This window comes from Leopardus geoffroyi, chromosome B1 (genome assembly GCF_018350155.1).
Source record: "Leopardus geoffroyi isolate Oge1 chromosome B1, O.geoffroyi_Oge1_pat1.0, whole genome shotgun sequence".
NCBI classification, from domain to species: Eukaryota; Metazoa; Chordata; class Mammalia; order Carnivora; family Felidae; genus Leopardus; species Leopardus geoffroyi.
In genome coordinates, this window is record NC_059327.1 from 112,644,758 (window position 1) to 112,663,342 (window position 18,585).

The window sequence follows — 18,585 nt, forward strand, 5'->3', positions numbered from 1 at the left end:
TTTTTTATTTTAATTCCCTTGCCTTTGGGGATGTGTCGAGTAAGAAATTGCTACGGTTGAGGTCAGAGAGGTCTTTTCCTGCTTTCTCCTCTAGGGTTTTGATGGTTTCCTGTCTCACATTCAGGTCCTTTATCCATTTTGAGTTTATTTTTGTGAATGGTGTGAGCAAGTGGTCTAGTTTCAACCTTCTGCATGTTGCTGTCCAGTTCTCCCAGCACCATTTGTTAAAGAGACTGTCTTTTTTCCATTGGATGTTCTTTCCTGCTTTGTCAAAGATTAGTTGGCTATACGTTTGTGGGTCTAGTTCTGGGGTTTCTATTCTATTCCATTGGTCTATGTGTCTGTTTTTGTGCCAATACCATGCTGTCTTGATGATGACAGCTTTGTAGTAGAGGCTAAAGTCTGGGATTGTGATGCCTCCTGCTTTGGTCTTCTTCTTCAAAATTCCTTTGGCTATTCGGGGCCTTTTGTGGTTCCATATGAATTTTAGGATTGCTTGTTCTAGTTTCGAGAAGCATGCTGGTGCAATTTTGATTGGGATTGCATTGAATGTGTAGATAGCTTTGGGTAGTATTGACATTTTGACAATATTTATTCTTCCAATCCATGAGCACGGAATGTTTTTCCATTTCTTTATATCTTCTTCAATTTCCTTCATAAGCTTTCTATAGTTTTCAGCATACAGATCTTTTACATCTTTGGTTAGATTTATTCCCAGGTATTTTATGCTTCTTGGTGCAATTGTGAATGGGATCAGTTTCTTTATTTGTCTTTCTGTTGCTTCATTATTAGTGTATAAGAATGCAATTGATTTCTGTACATTGATTTTGTATCCTGCAACTTTGCTGAATTCATGTATCAGTTCTAGCGGACTTTTGGTGGAGTCTATCGGATTTTCCATGTATAATATCATGTCATCTGCAAAAAATGAAAGCTTGACTTCATCTTTGCCAATTTTGATGCCTTTGATTTCCTTTTGTTGTCTGATTGCTGATGCTAGCACTTCCAACACTATGTTAAAAAACAGCAGTGAGAGTGGACATCCCTGTTGCGTGGAAAGCTAAATTTTAGCTAGAATGTGTAGGACATTGAAAATTAGACTCAGAAGTTTGGAGTTAATTGTGTAGGCACTGAGTAGATGGGAGTGAGGTTTTTGAGCAGAGTAACGAATGGATAGATGCTGTGCTTTAGTAAGTTAATATGTACCCACACTGCAAGAAGAACTAAAAGGTTTAAACTGGGGTATGGTAGAGATAAAGGAAAAGGTAGAGTTGAGAAAGCTAGCCAAAAGACTACTTTGGATGAGAGGGATAAGGGAAAGGACAAATTCAACAAACTTAAAGTTTTTGAGTTTATGTGATTGACTGAATGATGAGCCCATTAGCAGAAATAGGGAAATGCTATTCATTTAAAGAACAGTTTCCTGGGCGCCTGGGTGGCGCAGTCGGTTAAGCGTCCGACTTCAGCCAGTCACGATCTCGCGGTCCGTGAGTTCGAGCCCCGCGTCGGGCTCTGGGTTGATGGCTCTGAGCCTGGAGCCTGTTTCCGATTCTGTGTCTCCCTCTCTCTCTGCCCCTCCCCCGTTCATGCTCTGTCTCTCTCTGTCCCAAAAATAAATAAACGTTGAAAAAAAAAATTAATAAAGAACAGTTTCCTAAGCAGTGTGGAGGTTCCTTAGAAAATTAAAAATAGACCTACCCTATGACCCAGCAATAGCACTGCTAGGAATTTACCCAAGGGATACAGGAGTACTGATGCATTGGGGCACTTGTACCCCAATGTTTATAGCAGCACTCTCAACAATAGCCAAATTATGGAAAGAGCCTAAATGTCCATCAACTGATGAATGGATAAACAAATTGTGGTTTATATACACAATAGAGTACTACATGGCAATGAGAAAGAACAAAATATGGCCCTTTGTAGCAACGTGGATGGAACTGGAGAGTGTGATGCTAAGTGAAATAAGCCATACAGAGAAAGACAGATACCATATGGTTTCACTCTTACGTGGATCCTGAGAAACTTAACAGAAACCCATGGGGGAGGGGAAGGAAAAAAAAAAAAAAGAGGTTAGAGTGGGAGAGAGCCAAAGCATAAGAGACTCTTAAAAACTGAGAACAAACTGAGGGTTGATGGGGGGTGGGAGGGAGGGGAGGGTGGGTGATGTGTATTGACGAGGGCACCTTTTGGGATGAGCACTGGGTGTTGTATGGAAACCAATTTGACAATAAATTTCATATATATATAAAAAAAATAAAGAACAGTTTCCTAAGTTAGGAGAAGAAGAAAAGGAATCATGGTAAGGCACATAGTGAGAAATAGTTTTGGAATCTCAAAATTAGGAAGAACAGATTTTCCTGGTAGAGGAATTCAACAGTTGACATATTCAACCAAGATTGATCTTACTGAAAAGGTGAATTGATAGCCATCTATCATGGTTGTAAGGCAGTCAAAAGCTTGTTCAAAACTTTTTATTTGTCAACTGTATCAGAAAATCCACATTTTAGATGCCCTAAAATGGATTTGGACATTGACAACAAAAGGTCCGTAAATGTTTTAGATAGTTCAACTTCTTCCTTACCAAAAATAGTTAAATTTTGATTGAATAGAGGGAGATTGAAAAAGATTCTCATCTTGGAACATTGAGGGAGGACTTCAGTAGAGTAGTTGGTACAGGCAAGAGGAACTGCGTGGCAAGAAATTTTGGAGAGGGGAATTCATGATCTGTTAATGATTTATTAACTAATTCACCAGTTAAAAAGTATTTGTTAAGGATCTATGAGCTTGGAGCATTTTGCTAAGTCCAGTGGGAGAAAAAAAATTACAAATACATTGTTTCTGTTCTTAAGGAGTTTAGTGAGGAAAGGATAATGAATTTATCATACCTCATAATTTTGCCAAAGGTTGATAATTTGTGCAGAGTAAGCTAGCAAATCACTTATATTTTTCAGGTTTTCAAACTAGAGAATTTAAAACATTGTACTCCTCAGTTCTCACTTCTTGAGGATTTTGCCTAATTGGTCAATCTTTCAAAATATATTAGAACTCCTGATAAAGTTGGAGCTGCCCACTGTTTAGCATACTGCACAGGAAAAAATGGACCCCTATTTATATTTGACAGAAAATGAATTAAATGTATGTGTCATTTCTACAACGGTGCAGGTGAAGATATGTGTACTTATTTTATCAACTGAACATATAAATAGGCCTAGAGACATGCTTAGTAACATTTTTATCAGTGAATTACATCTTTAAAATTCCATAATCTATCATACTTATCAATAATTCAAAGCTGTGGAATGTTGTTGATATGGCAGAATTAAAATTCAAAAAAGATCTGAAAAGGTTGGAATACAGAATTGAAACTACAGTTGGAGCTTAATGATAGATATAGGTAATTTTTGGATTAGAAAATCAATAAATGTAGGGGCGCCTGGATGGCTCAGTTGGTTAAGTGACCGACTTCAGCTCAAGTCATGATCTCGCAGCTTGTGAGTTTGAGCCCCACGTCGGGCTCTGTGCTGACAGCTCAGAGCTTGGAGCCTGCTTCTGATTCTGTGTCTCCCTCTCTCTCTGCCCCTCCCCTGCTCACACTCTGTGTCTATCTCTCAATAATAAATAAATGTTAAAAAAAATTTTTTAAATCAATAAATGCCAAAATGGATGAAGCTGGCTTAATAGAAACTCCTAAAAATTAAATTATCAAAGATTTTAGTGGATGCAGTAGCCAGCCTTCATGATGAACCCAATGATTCTAGGCTCCTATAATTGCCATCTTCTTGCAGTCCCCTTCCACAATGAATAAAATTAACCTACATAGCTAACAGGATATTTGTGGAAATGATGATATGTGTCTTCCAAGGCTAGAAAACAAGGATAGTTTTAATATAGTGGCAGAAAGTTAAGTAACACTGTCACCTGAAGCGATGTGGGAACTAGAAAATATATCTAACACATTGGATGACCTAGTGAAGGAATTTTCAGTCACAGTGTTCAAGGTGCAGCTTGATTTCTTCTTGCTGTTTACAGTCAAATATGAGTGATGAGAGGGAAAAGCTAAAGGCAGGGCTGTTAAGCAAAATAATAATAATAATAATAATAATAATAATAATAATAACAATAACAATAAAAATAGCCAAGACTTGTTAGTCTTGGAAACTGCCAGCTTCTCAAGATGGGAAACTGCTAAAACGAAATCATTTCTTCTTCTTCTTCTTCTTCTTCTTCTTCTTCTTCTTCTTCTTCTTCTTCCACTTCTTCTCCTTCTCCTTCTCCTTCTTGTTTGTTTGTTTTAATTTACTTAAGTAATTGCTACACCCAAAATGGGACTTGAACTCATGACTTGGAGATCAAGGTTGACTGCTCTTCCAACTGAGCCATCCAGACACCCCCAAAGAAATGGTTTCTGAGCAAAGATCAAGTCCAGGCACTTCCAGGCAATTGTGGAAAAATTGAGGGTAGGTTGTAAAATTCTTTGCTAAGATCTTAGAAAGATCTAAGGTTATGCCTCAAGACAGCCATCCAGTCAGACATGAGGGCTTCTAGATTAAGTCCCTAGAAATCTCAGTGATCTCAGTCCTTCAGTAATCTCAGCAGAAACCCTAAGTAGAGAAGGGCTACCTCAAATACATCTGCAGGTGTGGCTTTTGATAATGGAGTAAGCCCCAGGAAGATTCATAGGAGACTCACAAAAATTTTAAAAGTATTTAATTGTTAGAAACATTAGCACCTTGGACTGAAAAGAAGACAGATAGGATAAAAGGAAAAAAAAAAAAAAAAAAAAAAAGATTTGGACCTGAAAACTATGGACAGAAGCCAGACTCAGAAAATTACACAGCTACAAAGGTAGCTAGGCTACCTTTCATAAAAAAATAAATTGACCCAGAAGGCAGAACCAAAAGCCTAAAGGTCAGATTCAAGAGTCATGGAAAGTCATTCCCAGGAAGCAATAGGAATAAGTTCTAGTGAAGGAACTTCTAATATTTGCCTAGCTGGACTACAGAATTACTATGGACCAGTGATTCCTGTATTCCTCATTTCCCCCCCATTTGAACAGGAACATCTAGAGTGGTTATCCTATTCCTTCCTCACCACTGTATGTTGAGTGTGTGTCCGCAGGGAGTGGCGGGGGCTGGGGGGAGGCAGATATCTTATTTCTTTAGTACACAGCTCTTTAGATCAAGGAACTGTTTGCAAAGAGCTATGCTCAAGGAACCACACCCAGAAAGCCTCATCCACATCTGGGCCTGGTTGACAAGATTCTAGACTTTGAGATGATGCTATGATGGGATGGGACTTTTGGTGGACTTCAGAAGGTGACAGTATAATTTACCTGTGAGAGGGAGTTTAGTCATTGGGCGATAGAAGATGGACTCTAGTGTCAGCCTCTGATATAACCTCCAAATAATCCTTGCTTCCTGATATTCATGCCTCTGTGTAGTCCCCTCCCACACTGGGTAGGGCTAACCTGTGTAATCATTAGTATATCATGAAAATGACAAGGTAGCTTTCAAGACTAGAACATAAAAGATACTGTAACTTCTGCCTTGCTCTCTCTTGGATCACCCACTCTGGGGAAGTCAGATATCATGTCATATCATGTCATGAGGACCCTCAAGCATCTGACCCTAAGGACAGATAGCTCCATGTGGTAAGGAACTGAGCCCTCGTGAACTGCACTGCCATATAAGCGAGCCATCTCACAAGCAGATCCTCCAGCCCCATCCAAATTTTCAGAGGATTTTAGTCCTACCTGAGATTTTTAACTGTAATCTCATGAGAGACATTGCACCAAAACTACCAGTTAAGCTACTCTCAAACTCCTGAGCCACAGAAATTAAGATAATAAATGTTGTTATCTTCGGCCACTAAGTTGTTTTTTTTTTTTTTAAGGTTTTATTTTTAAATAATCTTACAACACTCAAAATGGGGCTTAAACTTTCAACCCTGAGATCGAGAGTTGTATGCTCCACCAACTGAGCCAGCCAGGGGCCCCATTCAGCCACTAAGTTTTGAGGTAATTTTTATGTGGCAACAGATAACTAATGCAGTGAACTACAACCTTGTTTTGAGACAGTAATATGAAATGACTGCTTAAAAATGTTACGTGTTTTTTGACCTCATCAATGAAATAAAGTTTCCATACCAACCATGGTAATAGTCCATTTCTAGACTTGTATTCATTTATAATACTGTATATAGTCTGAGTCACATACCTTGAAAGACATTGCGAAAGTCCCTGAGAGTACTAACGGACTATCAGGATAGTGCAAACAACAAAATATAACATAAAGAGGATCTGAGAACAACTGGTGATACCTTGAATAGACTTAGACGTGACACAGCATCTGTACATGTGTTTAAAGCAGTAGCATGGGAAACATGTAATAGATATATCTTGCATAGACTGTGTTTCTTCAAAGGGGAGAAAGGGAACAAAAGGCTAATAATTATAAAATGGTAGATTTTATTTATTTAATTAATTATTTATTTATAAATGTTCATTTATCTATTTAGAGAGAGAGCATGAGCATAGGAGAGGCAGAGAGAATCCCAAGCATGCTTCACTCTGACAGCATGGAGTCCGACTCAGGGCTCAATCTCATGAACGATGAGATCACGACCTGAGCTGAAATCCAGAGTCGGATGCTTAACCGACTGAGCTACCCAGGCTCCTCTAGAACAGTAGATTTTAAATAGCATATGAAAGCATTTTTTTGGTGCTTCTAATTCTCTAAAAAAAATAATGATTTCCTCATTGGAAGAGGTGAAACACAGGCTAGATTATCACCTATAGAAAAATGCAGTACAGAAAAATCCTGGGCTAAAATGTTGGATAAACTTTGCAAAATGGTTCGAAGGCTGCTTTCCTACCTTATCTAAAATACATTTGTTCAGTTACCTGCAATAAATAACAGATTTTTAGTAATTCCCTTACATGAACCTCCAAAGTCTTACAGAAGTTTTGTCACAGATGACACAGTGGGCATGTTGCAGATCCGTGAAAAGTAATTAGTGTTTTCCCAATTACATGACCATCTAGAAACAAAGCAGAAAGACAGTGTAAGAGTAAAGATACCTCTTGTTCTCCTTATTTTGTGTGAAGATTAAAAAAAAAAAAAAAAGACTTCTCTGGTATAGATTTATTATCTGAAACTAAGGTTCAGATCCAGGGGCGCCTAGGTGGCTCGGTTGGTTAAGCAACTTTTGGCTTGGGCTCAGGTCATGATCTCATGGTTTCATTAGTTCGGACCCCTAATCGGGCTCTGTGCTGATCGTGTGGGGCCTGCTTGGGATTCTCCCTCTCTCTCTCTCTCTCTGCCTCTCCCCTGCTCACACTGTCTCTGTCTCTCTCAGAATGAATAAATTTTAAAAAAAAAGTTCAGATCCAGCTTTGGCCTCATTTTAAATGAGATTAGAATGATTTATAAGATTTAAAGTCAACTTGCATATCATAAAATAAAAAGAATTAGATAAGCATAAATCATTTTCTCCATTGGGAGTCATTTCATTGTGTGTTGTTTGAGATTCACCTAGAGGGTCCATTACATGCCATACATGTAAGGGTTAAGCTTTTAATCAGCTAAACAAAGTCTTATAATTGCTGATGACAGAGTTGGGGGAAAAAAATGGAGATTTCTTAATTCTTTTTTTTTTACCATAATTTATTGTCAAATTGGCCAACATACAGTGTGTAAAGTGTGCTCTTGGTTTTTGGGGTAGATTCCCGTGGTTCATTGCTTACATACAACACCCAGTGCTCATCCCAAAGAGTGCCCTCCTCAATGCCCGAGGTTTCTTAATTCTTAATGTAATACTCACAGAGCTATATTATTATTTTTTCTTGAAAAATAAAAATACAATTACACAGAAGATGAGCTAGTGTCCTCATCCTTAAAAATATCTTAGGAATTATTGCTATGATAATATTCACAATTATAAAAACAATATGTCTGTAATACTTTACTAACTAGATAATTGTGTCTAATGTAATAATATTTTTGAATAGAAATGTGGAAAACAAAACCATAATATTTTACCAATTATCTCTGAAGTTATGAAAGAAGTCTTTCTCAGTTTTACCATCTACAAATTGGGATTGATACTTATGAACAACATATAAGAATGTTATACAAACATTGATTTATCTATTGTGCTTTGAAGATGAAGATTCTCATAATGGTGAAATATTCTTAAAGCACAGTTTCATTTCTCAAATGTATTAACACAGTAACCACATTTCTACTAGAATAATGTATATTAAAATGCCAACCTTAAGTCTGAAATAAACTTTTTTTTTTTTTATGTTACACAGACTCAGTGTTCTGAGCTCTTTCCCAAGAATGTAAAAGCCCATTTGTAAGTTGCTGTCTTAGAAAAATCTTATGTTCAAAGTCTTTTCTTATCATTGTTCTCCCAGGCTAAGCCTCCTAAGTTATTTTTCTACCATCATTATTTTCATATTATGGTACCAGTTAGATTAAACAGAAAAATATATAAGGCAAAGTAGTCATAAATACATCAACATTCACACATGAATACTTGCCTTTCAAAATGTTAGTTAATATGCCAAGAGTTTTAGATTGTAGTTTAAAGTTATTAAGTTCTTCACTTTATAACTGAGGGGGAATGACTGCTTTTTTCACTTCTTACAAAATATGTCCCCAGTCTATGAGTCTTCACCAGTCCCGGGGATTCTCTGGGATTAACATTTATCAACTGAAAATATACAAAAAGCAAAGGGCCAACTCTTTCCAAATAGGTATAAATTTGTTTTCCTTGCATTGGTAAAATGAAGTAATCTTAATTATTATTAAGGAGAAGGGAGAACACTCATTTTCAACACATGCTGTAATTAAATTCAGTTTCCTGAAAAACTGAATTGGTCTGGGTTTAGAATCTGGAAAAGTTATAAGAAAGTATATTTCCGGTAATGATAGGAGTATCCACTTTTAATATTGGATGGCTATTTATATGTGTCAATATTAAATATTTAAAATTCTGAAAGTTTAATGTATTTGGTTTCACTCTCAGAAAGGCTGATGGCTTTTTATTTCTAAAGCCACTGTTAAACTATGTTGAAGGTTTAGTTTTAAGGACATTATGGCTTGGTCAGAATGTCTCAGAATATGGAGTATAATTTTTTATTGATATTTTCTTATTTTCTATAATGGGAGCTAACCTCATATAACTTTAAAAAGAAAATTAATTTCACTTATTTTTGATGAAATTAATTCTAAAATGTAGAATGAATGGATTCCTATTTTCTCAGCTCTCTATAAATTATATGCCAATAACAAAATATCTCATTGCTATTGGGATATAGAATATTTATGAAAGTTCAATATTCCTGTTCTTTAAGTCATAGCTTAATGTGAATTTTTCACAGTGTTTGACCTCAAAAAAAATTAATCCATGCTCAACTTGTGTCATCCTTAGCCATAATCTATTTCAATTATCATTCTTCCTTAGTGACTCTGATATTTACACTTTCATTTATTGCATGATAATATTTGAAATGATGCCATCAGTACACCTTCATATTTTAGAATATAATTTCATACATACTTTGACACATTATTATAGTTCATAAAAGCCTATGGTTAACCAGTACATTATAACACTGTAGAAACACACTATTTTAGATGGTGCAGTGGGAAAGAGAGATTCAGTGTGGAAAACACTGATCATTACCAGGAATTCACTCATCACCTATCCTTTTTCTTTATTCTTAAGTAGAGACAAGATCAAAATCATCAACTCAACAGCACAAGTATTAGATCAAAATCATCAACTCAACAGCACAAGTATTAGGATGGCATTTTTGGGGAGAAGTGTTTTATTTATTTATTTTATTTTTTTTCTTTTTTTAATTTTTTTTTTAACGTTTTATTTATTTTTGAGACAGAGAGAGACAGAGCATGAACGGGGGAGGGGCAGAGAGAGAGGGAGACACAGAATCGGAAGCAGGCTCCAGGCTCTGAGCCATCAGCCCAGAGCCCGATGCAGGGTGCAGGGCTCGAACTCACAGACCGCGAGATCGTGACCTGAGCTGAAGTCGGCCGCTTAACCGACTGAGCCACCCAGGCGCCCCGGGAGAAGTGTTTTAAGGAAAAGAGTTCAGGGAATACAGTTTGGAACATCTGGCCCATCTGCATACAAATAAATAGTATTTACTGCATACAAATAATAGTATACAAATAAATACTTGACTTGGAGCTGCCAGAGTTGACAATTTATATTCTAAACATGCCTTACGTGTTGGAAGACTCTAAAACTTTTCTTTAAACTTTGAGCTCCTATGATGGTTTTCCAGAGATTTAAAAAGAAAAAAAAAAAAAAAAAAAAAAAAGGAAGACATGCCACTCCTTTCAGTAAAAGACTTTAGCTTTTTAAATACATAGTTTTCATTTGAAACATAAATATAATTAAATTATTGTGGAAATTTTTATTTTAAAAGGATCAGTATTTGTGAGCTAACTTGGATCTTATTCTTATTTACGTTTGTATCCCCAATCCTAACAGTATTCAGTACCAGGTAGAAATTCACTAAATAGTATTGAATGAAATATTTCAAAAATAAAATAAAACTACATTTTAAGAATATAGCATCTTTGATATTATTAAAATACAGAATTCAATGATAACAGTAAAGTTTATTTTATCTTCAAGGGCAAATCTATATCATTAAAAATCAACATTTAATAGGCAATCAAGACGAAAACACTTAGGCACAATTGTATAAATACTATTTGTTAATTCCACATTAATTGTTGCTTGAAGATGCTTTTCTGGCTAAAATCCAAAGTATTAAATATAGCAAATAGGAAGCAAATCTAAATGAATTGAGGTTAAGTCACAAATAGCCAAACTATAGAAATGTGTAGCAGAAGTGTGAATTGGTCTAAACGTCTGTCACTTGTGTTGCTAACTAGAATAAGTTAGCTTTATTTCATGGACTCTGGAGTTTATTTGCATTTATACCAGACACTTGGAAACCAGCTCTTAAACTGTGATTGGTGATAATGGATAAGATACTGTGCCAATTTAGTAGGCAGTAATTTCTTGTCTAAAAGTATAAATGTGTGAAAATTAAAACAGAATGGGGGTGCTGATAGATGTTCAGCTTCAGTATTACTACCTTGGACTTAGTCTGTTTCCAAATTCTCTTTTCTTCTCAGATGTTTGAAGAAAACTTCCAAATAACCCTTGAAATGACAGTACGTCTTTACTGAGATCTCTCTCCTGAATTCAGCCTATTTTTATTCTCAAGTTATGTTGAGTATCCAGATCCACTCTAGGACCACTGACTATATAGAGCTAAGTAATACTAATTTACTAAAAAGAATTGCTCCCTCTAGTGAATTCACAATATTACTTCGCTTTTTGGCACTGCTGCTCCGTGTAATTTAATAAATGATATAAATGATGATGACTATTAGGTTGATGATAGTGGTCTGGCCTTCTTTTGTGATATTAAATTTTCATGTTTTCTGTGCTTGAATATAAGGAAGTTTTATAACGATTGATTGGAGCTGCTGGCTGGATATTTTAGAACATGATATTAAAAAAACCGTGCATTGAAAAAAACAATTTTCTTCTAAAACTCTTCAGATTACTTTTGAAACACATTTGGTACCATGTTATTTGATGGCTATGGCCCTGTTGGCATTAGCAAAGTAAAGAGGGGGAATTAAAGCAGTTGTCCTAATAATTAAAAGTTGGTCCTGGTGGAAATAAGTTTAACTGGAAATCTAAGTCTAGATACAATGCTTATCTTTGCTCTGGTTGTCGTATACCTCAGAAAAGTAATACACTATTAACCTTATTTCTCTCCACTAGTCAGATATGCTGTGTAAGTAATGATACAGATATTAAAATATTTGAAATTTTTTGGAGTGTCATTTAAATTTTCATTACAGTACCTGAATATAAAGTAAGTTAGCTGCGCCGCTATGAACGGAAAAACATTCTTTAACTCCCAATCTGTTAATGCAGACCTTGCTTTCAGGAAGGAGGAATTAAAATAGAGAAGGTGTCCAAAAGTGACTATATTTATACAACTGATTCATTTAAATGTAACAATAATGATCGAACAAAACAAACGAAATCAGTCAAGACTCACTTTTTTCTTCAAAAGCAGGATTCCATCTGCTGGGGAATTTGAGTTACCTGGATAATTATTTCTGTACTGGACCACTTTGCCTTTGCAAAGCCTTTTCACAATGTAATTTCGGGTAAGATAGCAGATGGCATGGGTTACCAATCCCACCAAGTTATTATCTTTTTTTCTGTATCAGCAAGAGTAACTCCATCAAGTTTTATGTAGTTTTCATCTTTCAAGTGCTTAGCAAATACGAATTCAGCATTGCAGCACTCCTATGAGGAGGTAGCAATTTTTAATAAATAAAAGATAATAAAATATACTCTAGATTAATTTACTTGAAAGTACCTGTGAGAGGCAAGCAGAGCAATTCTAAAAAAATTAAATGATTATATTAACTATAGGAAAGAAGGTAATATTGTTTTCTGATTCACTCTCCCTTGAAGTAATTTCAGGAGGAACTCATGGGAGTTAGGGGCCTGCCAAGGTTTAGAACATTTTGTCTCCACTCCCCTTTCTCAAGTGAAGGAACAATTAGCAGTATTTCCACGGGGCCGTGACTAAGTGCAGGCAGAGTGCAACCCTCGCCTCACGCAGCACCGGGCCGCCCCTTCCACTTCCCCTTCCCCTTCCTCGGGGTCCCGGGCCCGCCGAGAGCAGAAGCCCCGCCCCGAACACCTGGCGCGCGCCTGCGGGCCCCCCCCCTCCCCCGCCCCCCTCCGCCGCTCGCCTCGTGGGCGAGGCGGGGATTCCGGTCCGGGAAGTCCAGTTCGGTCCCGGCCGGGGTTTCGGTCACCTCTGCGTCTTTCCCGAAGCTTCCTTCTTCCTTTCCACGACCAAGCGGGCCTTTTATTTTGAGAAACCTGGAGCTTCGTCCTCGTGCTCTGGGCCTCGGCGCGCACCTCTCGCTCCCGGTTGCCAGGTGGAGCGGCGCTCTGGCCCGGAGAAGCGGGGCCGGAAGCCGGAGGCCCGCAGTCCCGCGGCAGAGGCCCGCCTCGAGGAACGGGGCCGGTGGAGGCGGCTGCAGCCTGCCGGGCGCGGGCAGGCAGAGGCGCGGGGCCCGCGCTGGGGCCGGACCTCGCAGGCGCGGCCCTGCTGGCGCGTCGCGACCCCAGCGGGGCCGGGCGGAGGAGGGAGCGAACGAAGGCAGTCATCTGAGGCCGCTGAGACCAAGGAGGTCGAGTCACACGCCGGGAAGACGTGCGAGGCTCCCCACGTTCCCAGAAGTGGAGCCTGATGACAGTCCGGAGAGGCGATGAGATGTGAAGCTCCGTGCGTGGCCTCTCTCGGGGAGCGACTTGTGTCTTCCTCGCAGCCCCCAGTTTGTGTTAACGGCTCTCGGTGATTTTCCCAATTCCCTGGCGATGTCTTTCGTGGGAATTTAAAAAATGCCTACCCCTGGATGTTCGCAGGGTTTCTGACGGTTCCTGTAGACAGTGCGCGGTGTTGAGCGTTGTTAACCCCAAAGCAGTAAAGCTAGCCACACGGGCAAAACCTCACATCCCAGCATCACTCCAAAGGTAGTATTTCCTCCAAAGGTAATATCAGTGTCTTTGTAGCAGTAACTGATGAGGAAGTACAGTTTATTCGTTCGTTTATTTTTTAACTTTAGAAGTGGTGAGAAACCAAGGCTTGGATGAGTAGATTCGAGTTCCAAGGACAGAGAGGTGCAGGGAAGAAAACATTTATTTGGCCCATTCCCAGCCTTTCTCTTGCACTGTTGGAGAGAGGGGTCCCCTTTGAGAAGATGACATGAGATTTGTTTCTCAGGTGGAAGACATACTTCTCTTTTCCTCTGAGAGTATTTCTGTTTGGGGTCACTCCTGACGTGGAGAGAGAAGGCTAAGTGAGAACTGGACTGCAGTTCATCAAACCTCTCTGTCTTCGTTCAGGTTTTTGTCCGTGGTTTCATTCCTTACAATAAAATACTGCCTTAGATAATTCCTAAAGCAGCTTAACAAACTTTGGCTCTGAACTCCCACAGGTTCCTTGGATGAAATGTATTTTCTGCTCGGAGCAAATAGTAAAAGAAATAGATATTTGGTTTCTGCAAGGTCACTTTGTAAAATCCTTAACCTGCCACTAGAGGCTGCTCTTCATTCTTACTATGTGAGGACTAACGTAGTCAAGAGGTTATTTTTTTCCCACAGCAAGTGAGAAAACTGGAAATGACTTTGGAAATTGCATTGTTTTCCCATTCACATTTTGAGGTCTTCCCCCCCCCCATCACAGTTCTTTTCTTTCTTTGAAAAACTTTATTATTGTTATTAGGTTTGGGTTCCTATCAGTTGTGTTTGATGGTTTATTTTTGGTATCCAAATAGAGGATGAAGGCACTCTTGCTTTTGGCTTATGCTTCCGTATTTCAGCACAGTATGTGGTCCTGGGCTGCCTTAGGTCGCTGTCACTGAATTTCCTTTTTGCAGTTAGAAAACTCACTTTTATTAAGGCACAATTCATGACTAAAGTGCATTGTGTCTATTGCTTTTCTTATTAGCCGTTATAGTGAATTAAATGGTTGTTCTCTTTACCTACTCTCTTTTTAATAAAATAAGGGATGTTCAGAAAGGACTTTTCAAATAGGCAAGATATAATTAGATCTCAAGCAAATACTGAATGAGTACAAGGAGAAGATTTATGAAAAGTTCTAACAGCTGATACAGGCTTTATCCCTCATCAAAGGCATATTGCGTCAAAAATATTTTAATTTCTGACAAGTGATACCAACCCCTTAAGTGTCAGATGGCAAAGTATTAATCTGCAACATGAGACTCAAAGTAAACATTCAGCCTTCCTACATAATATACAGAACCTGCCCTTTTTGACTTCCAAATATTGTAATTTGCAAAAGGGACAAATTTTAGTGTTTATTGAGCTCCTGCTATGTGCCAGTACTTTGCTAGGTATCTTATGTGTCATTATCTCATTTATCCTTACAACAGTCTTATGAAGAGATATTAGCACCTTTTTTAAAAATGAGGAAATAGGCTTAGTGAGAAGTAACTTGTTCAGAATTCAACAGCTATCCAGGGGTGAAGCTGAGATCAGATCTGGTCTGATGCCAAAGCCCATCCTCTTTCAACTCATCACAGTCCAAGAAGTGGAGCAAGAACAAAGGTGGTATTAAGAAATCACTCACAGTTTTCATAAATAATTACAGAATTTTATTTTCATTAGCTAACTTCCATACTTTATTCAGATATCCTTAGTTTTTATCCAATGCCCTTTTTCTGTTCCATGATCCCATCCAGGATACCACATTACATTTAGTTGTTGTATGTCCTCAGACTCCTCTCGATTGTAACAATTTCTCAGACTCTCATTGTTTTTGAATTTTTAAATTCATTTTTTGTCATTATTTTTGACAGTTTTGAGTACTGGTCAGGTATTTTGTAGAATGTCCTTCTATTACAATTTGATGTTTTTCTCATTAGCCTGGGATTATGGGTTTGGGGAGGATGACCACAGAGGTGAAGTGCCGTCTCATCACATCATGCCAAGAGTACATACTATCAGTATGACTTATCACTGATGTTGACTGGGAACACCTGGCTGAGATAGTGTTTGTCAAGTTCGCCCCTTAAAGTTGCCTTTTCTCTACCTTAACCTGCTGTACTCTTTGGAAGGAAGCCATTGTGCATAACCTGCATTTAAGGAGGTGGGGAGCAATGCACCACTTCCCTGAGGGCAGAGTATCCACATCAATTATGTTGGCTTCTGCACAGGAGATTTGTTACTCTTCCCCCGTTGTCAATTTATTTAATCAGTTATTCATATCAGTGTGGATTTGTGGATATTACTTTTATACTTTCGGTTATAATTCATTATGGCTTCATTTATCAAATTAGTACATCTTTAGCCATTGGGAGGCCTTCCACTTGGCTCCTGTGTCCCTCTGACATTCCCACACGCCGTGAGGTTTTTTGTTTTGTTTTTGAGCATTTCTTTACTTGCTGGCACTATAAGATTCTCCATGCTAATCTTGTATATTTTCTGCCCTAGGCCTAAAATCAACCATTTTTCCAAGAAGCCCTGGTTTCTTTTATTAGAGAATAGTATTAGAAACCAAGATATGGATGCTAAGGTGCTCAGTACCACTGAGCTGTCATTGCTTCTAGTCTTTGTCAGCTGACAGGTAAAAGAAAGAATGTGTATATACTGACTTTTCTATATACACACATCTATAAATATCTTTATTTGTAACCATCTGTATCTATATTAAGCTAAACATGAGTTCATACTGATGCCTGAAACTCTTATTCCTTATTGCCTCAAAATAAAGGCCTTCCCTTCCCCAACACCAACATGAAATATGAAAATAAAAATATCCATGTGAGAAAATCTAAGTACTACAGAACCTGAATTTAGGGTAGATTCTGGGGCATAGTTACATGAAGCATGAATTTGGTGAATACGAATAGATCAGATACCAGTTGAGCACTGAGACTTTTCTCAGCTTTGTGAATCAAGGCCAGCCGCTCTAAATCTACATTTCATGTTGATCCATTCTACTCTTGTTTTATGACTGCATATTTGATTTAAAAGTTTAAACTATCATACTTTATATACAGTCATTGACTAATCCTACTGGGTCCAGAGTATATTCTATCACTTCATATTTCTTAAAAAGGAGGGAAAAAAGCATAGCGCTTTACTTACCCCAAATTAAGCATTTATTAGTTTACCAGACATTTTGTCCAATTTTTTATAGCTTTCTTCTTGATGAACTTTATGTTTAGACTTTTCTAAAAAATCAGAGCTTATATTCTCTTTATTATTATGTTGTGGATAAATCTTTTAGGAAAAGCATACATTTATTTGAGTTTTTATTGATCCTTCGACCTAGACCTTTAATTCCTTAGATAGGAATCAGTTGCACCCCTCAGGGATAATATTCGTTATAATGTTGACATCTATCCTTCCAATTATAATACATCTGCAATTTATCTTAAAGTATTAATTGCAAAGATCTATTGATTAAAACTATAGATTTTACAATGCTTTATCAAGAGTTGGGTGTTTTTTGTTTTGTTTTGTTTTTTTTCCTCCCTAAAAGGACATGGCTGAGGAGGAAGCTTGCCAGTATTTTCTTTAAACCTTTTACAGGCTGAAACAGCTGGAGCTATGTTCTACATCCTGTAATTTGGGGACCTTAATAATTAGCCTAGGTATAGAGTAGATAGATGCAAAATTATTTATTTGGGAAAATCTCATCTTTGCATAATGGTTCTAATTTTGGAGTAGACTTCTATTCAGACAGCTGGTTCTCAGCTATCATAAGAATATGTCACCATTTCCTTCAGTTCGTCTGACAAAGTAACAAAAGAAAAATCTGTACTCAGACTAAGTACTGTTTTTTTTTTTCAGACTCACTACTATTTTGGTAAAACATCAAAACTCAGTTGAAAATAGTATTTCTGAAATTAAGTGAAGAATATGGCCCATTTCATTTGTCTAGAAGTTCTAAAATTCCAGATTAAGCCAGATATAAATTAGCTGTCTACTGGATGGGCACTATTATTTCTGCTTTCTGTAGAATAGAATTGTTTTAATTGAGAATTGACTTTTGAATTTAGCAAGGTGACCTCAACAAGCACGGTTTTAGTGGAAAGCCCTACTAGAATGGGCTCAAGGGAGAAATTTTAGATGAACCTACATAACTCTGTTTTGTTTTTGTCTTTTATTCTCTGATAAAAGAAGCCATGCCAGTTTTTAGCACAGACCTTGGACATAAGAAATGTTCTATAATATTGGTTGAACCAATAAAATATCTCTAAGAGAACAAGTATAAGGATTTATCTAAAGGGGACCCTAGTAGTACAATTGCTAGGTCTATGGCATAACTATTTAAAATCCAATACTTTCTGCTAACTTCTCTAAAATAGCTAGCATAGACAATCTTCAGAGAAATTTTGCAATAAATAGGAGAGATCTGGAAAGAGAAATGGGGCCAGTGTGTGTGTGTGTGTGTGTGTGTGTGTGTGTGTGTGTGTGTGTATTTTAACTTTTTGGGAAATATTAGCATGTTTCTCTGCTAATGTGAAGAGCCCATTAGAGAAGAAAACACTGATGGTGTGAAAAAGAAAATGGAGATTTAGTAGTGCAATGCTTTATAAAGTTGAGACCTAGTGCATTGGCCCTGGCCCTGGCCCTGGCCCTAGCTAGGAGTTCATCCATAATAGAAGATATGTTCTATCTTCTTTATTTTGGGGGGGGGGTTATTTTTTAAAGTTTTTATTTGAATTCCAGTTAGTTAACATACAGTGTTATATTAGTTTCAGGTGTACAATACGGTGATTTATCACTTACATACAATGCTTGGTGCTCATCGCAACAAGTGCCTTCCTTAATCCCATCACCATTTAACCCATGGATATACTGTATTTTATATCAGTTGTTTCCATATTTTGACTATTATGAATACTACTACTATCAACATTTGTGTACAAGTGTTTGTGTGGGCATATGTTTTCATTTCTT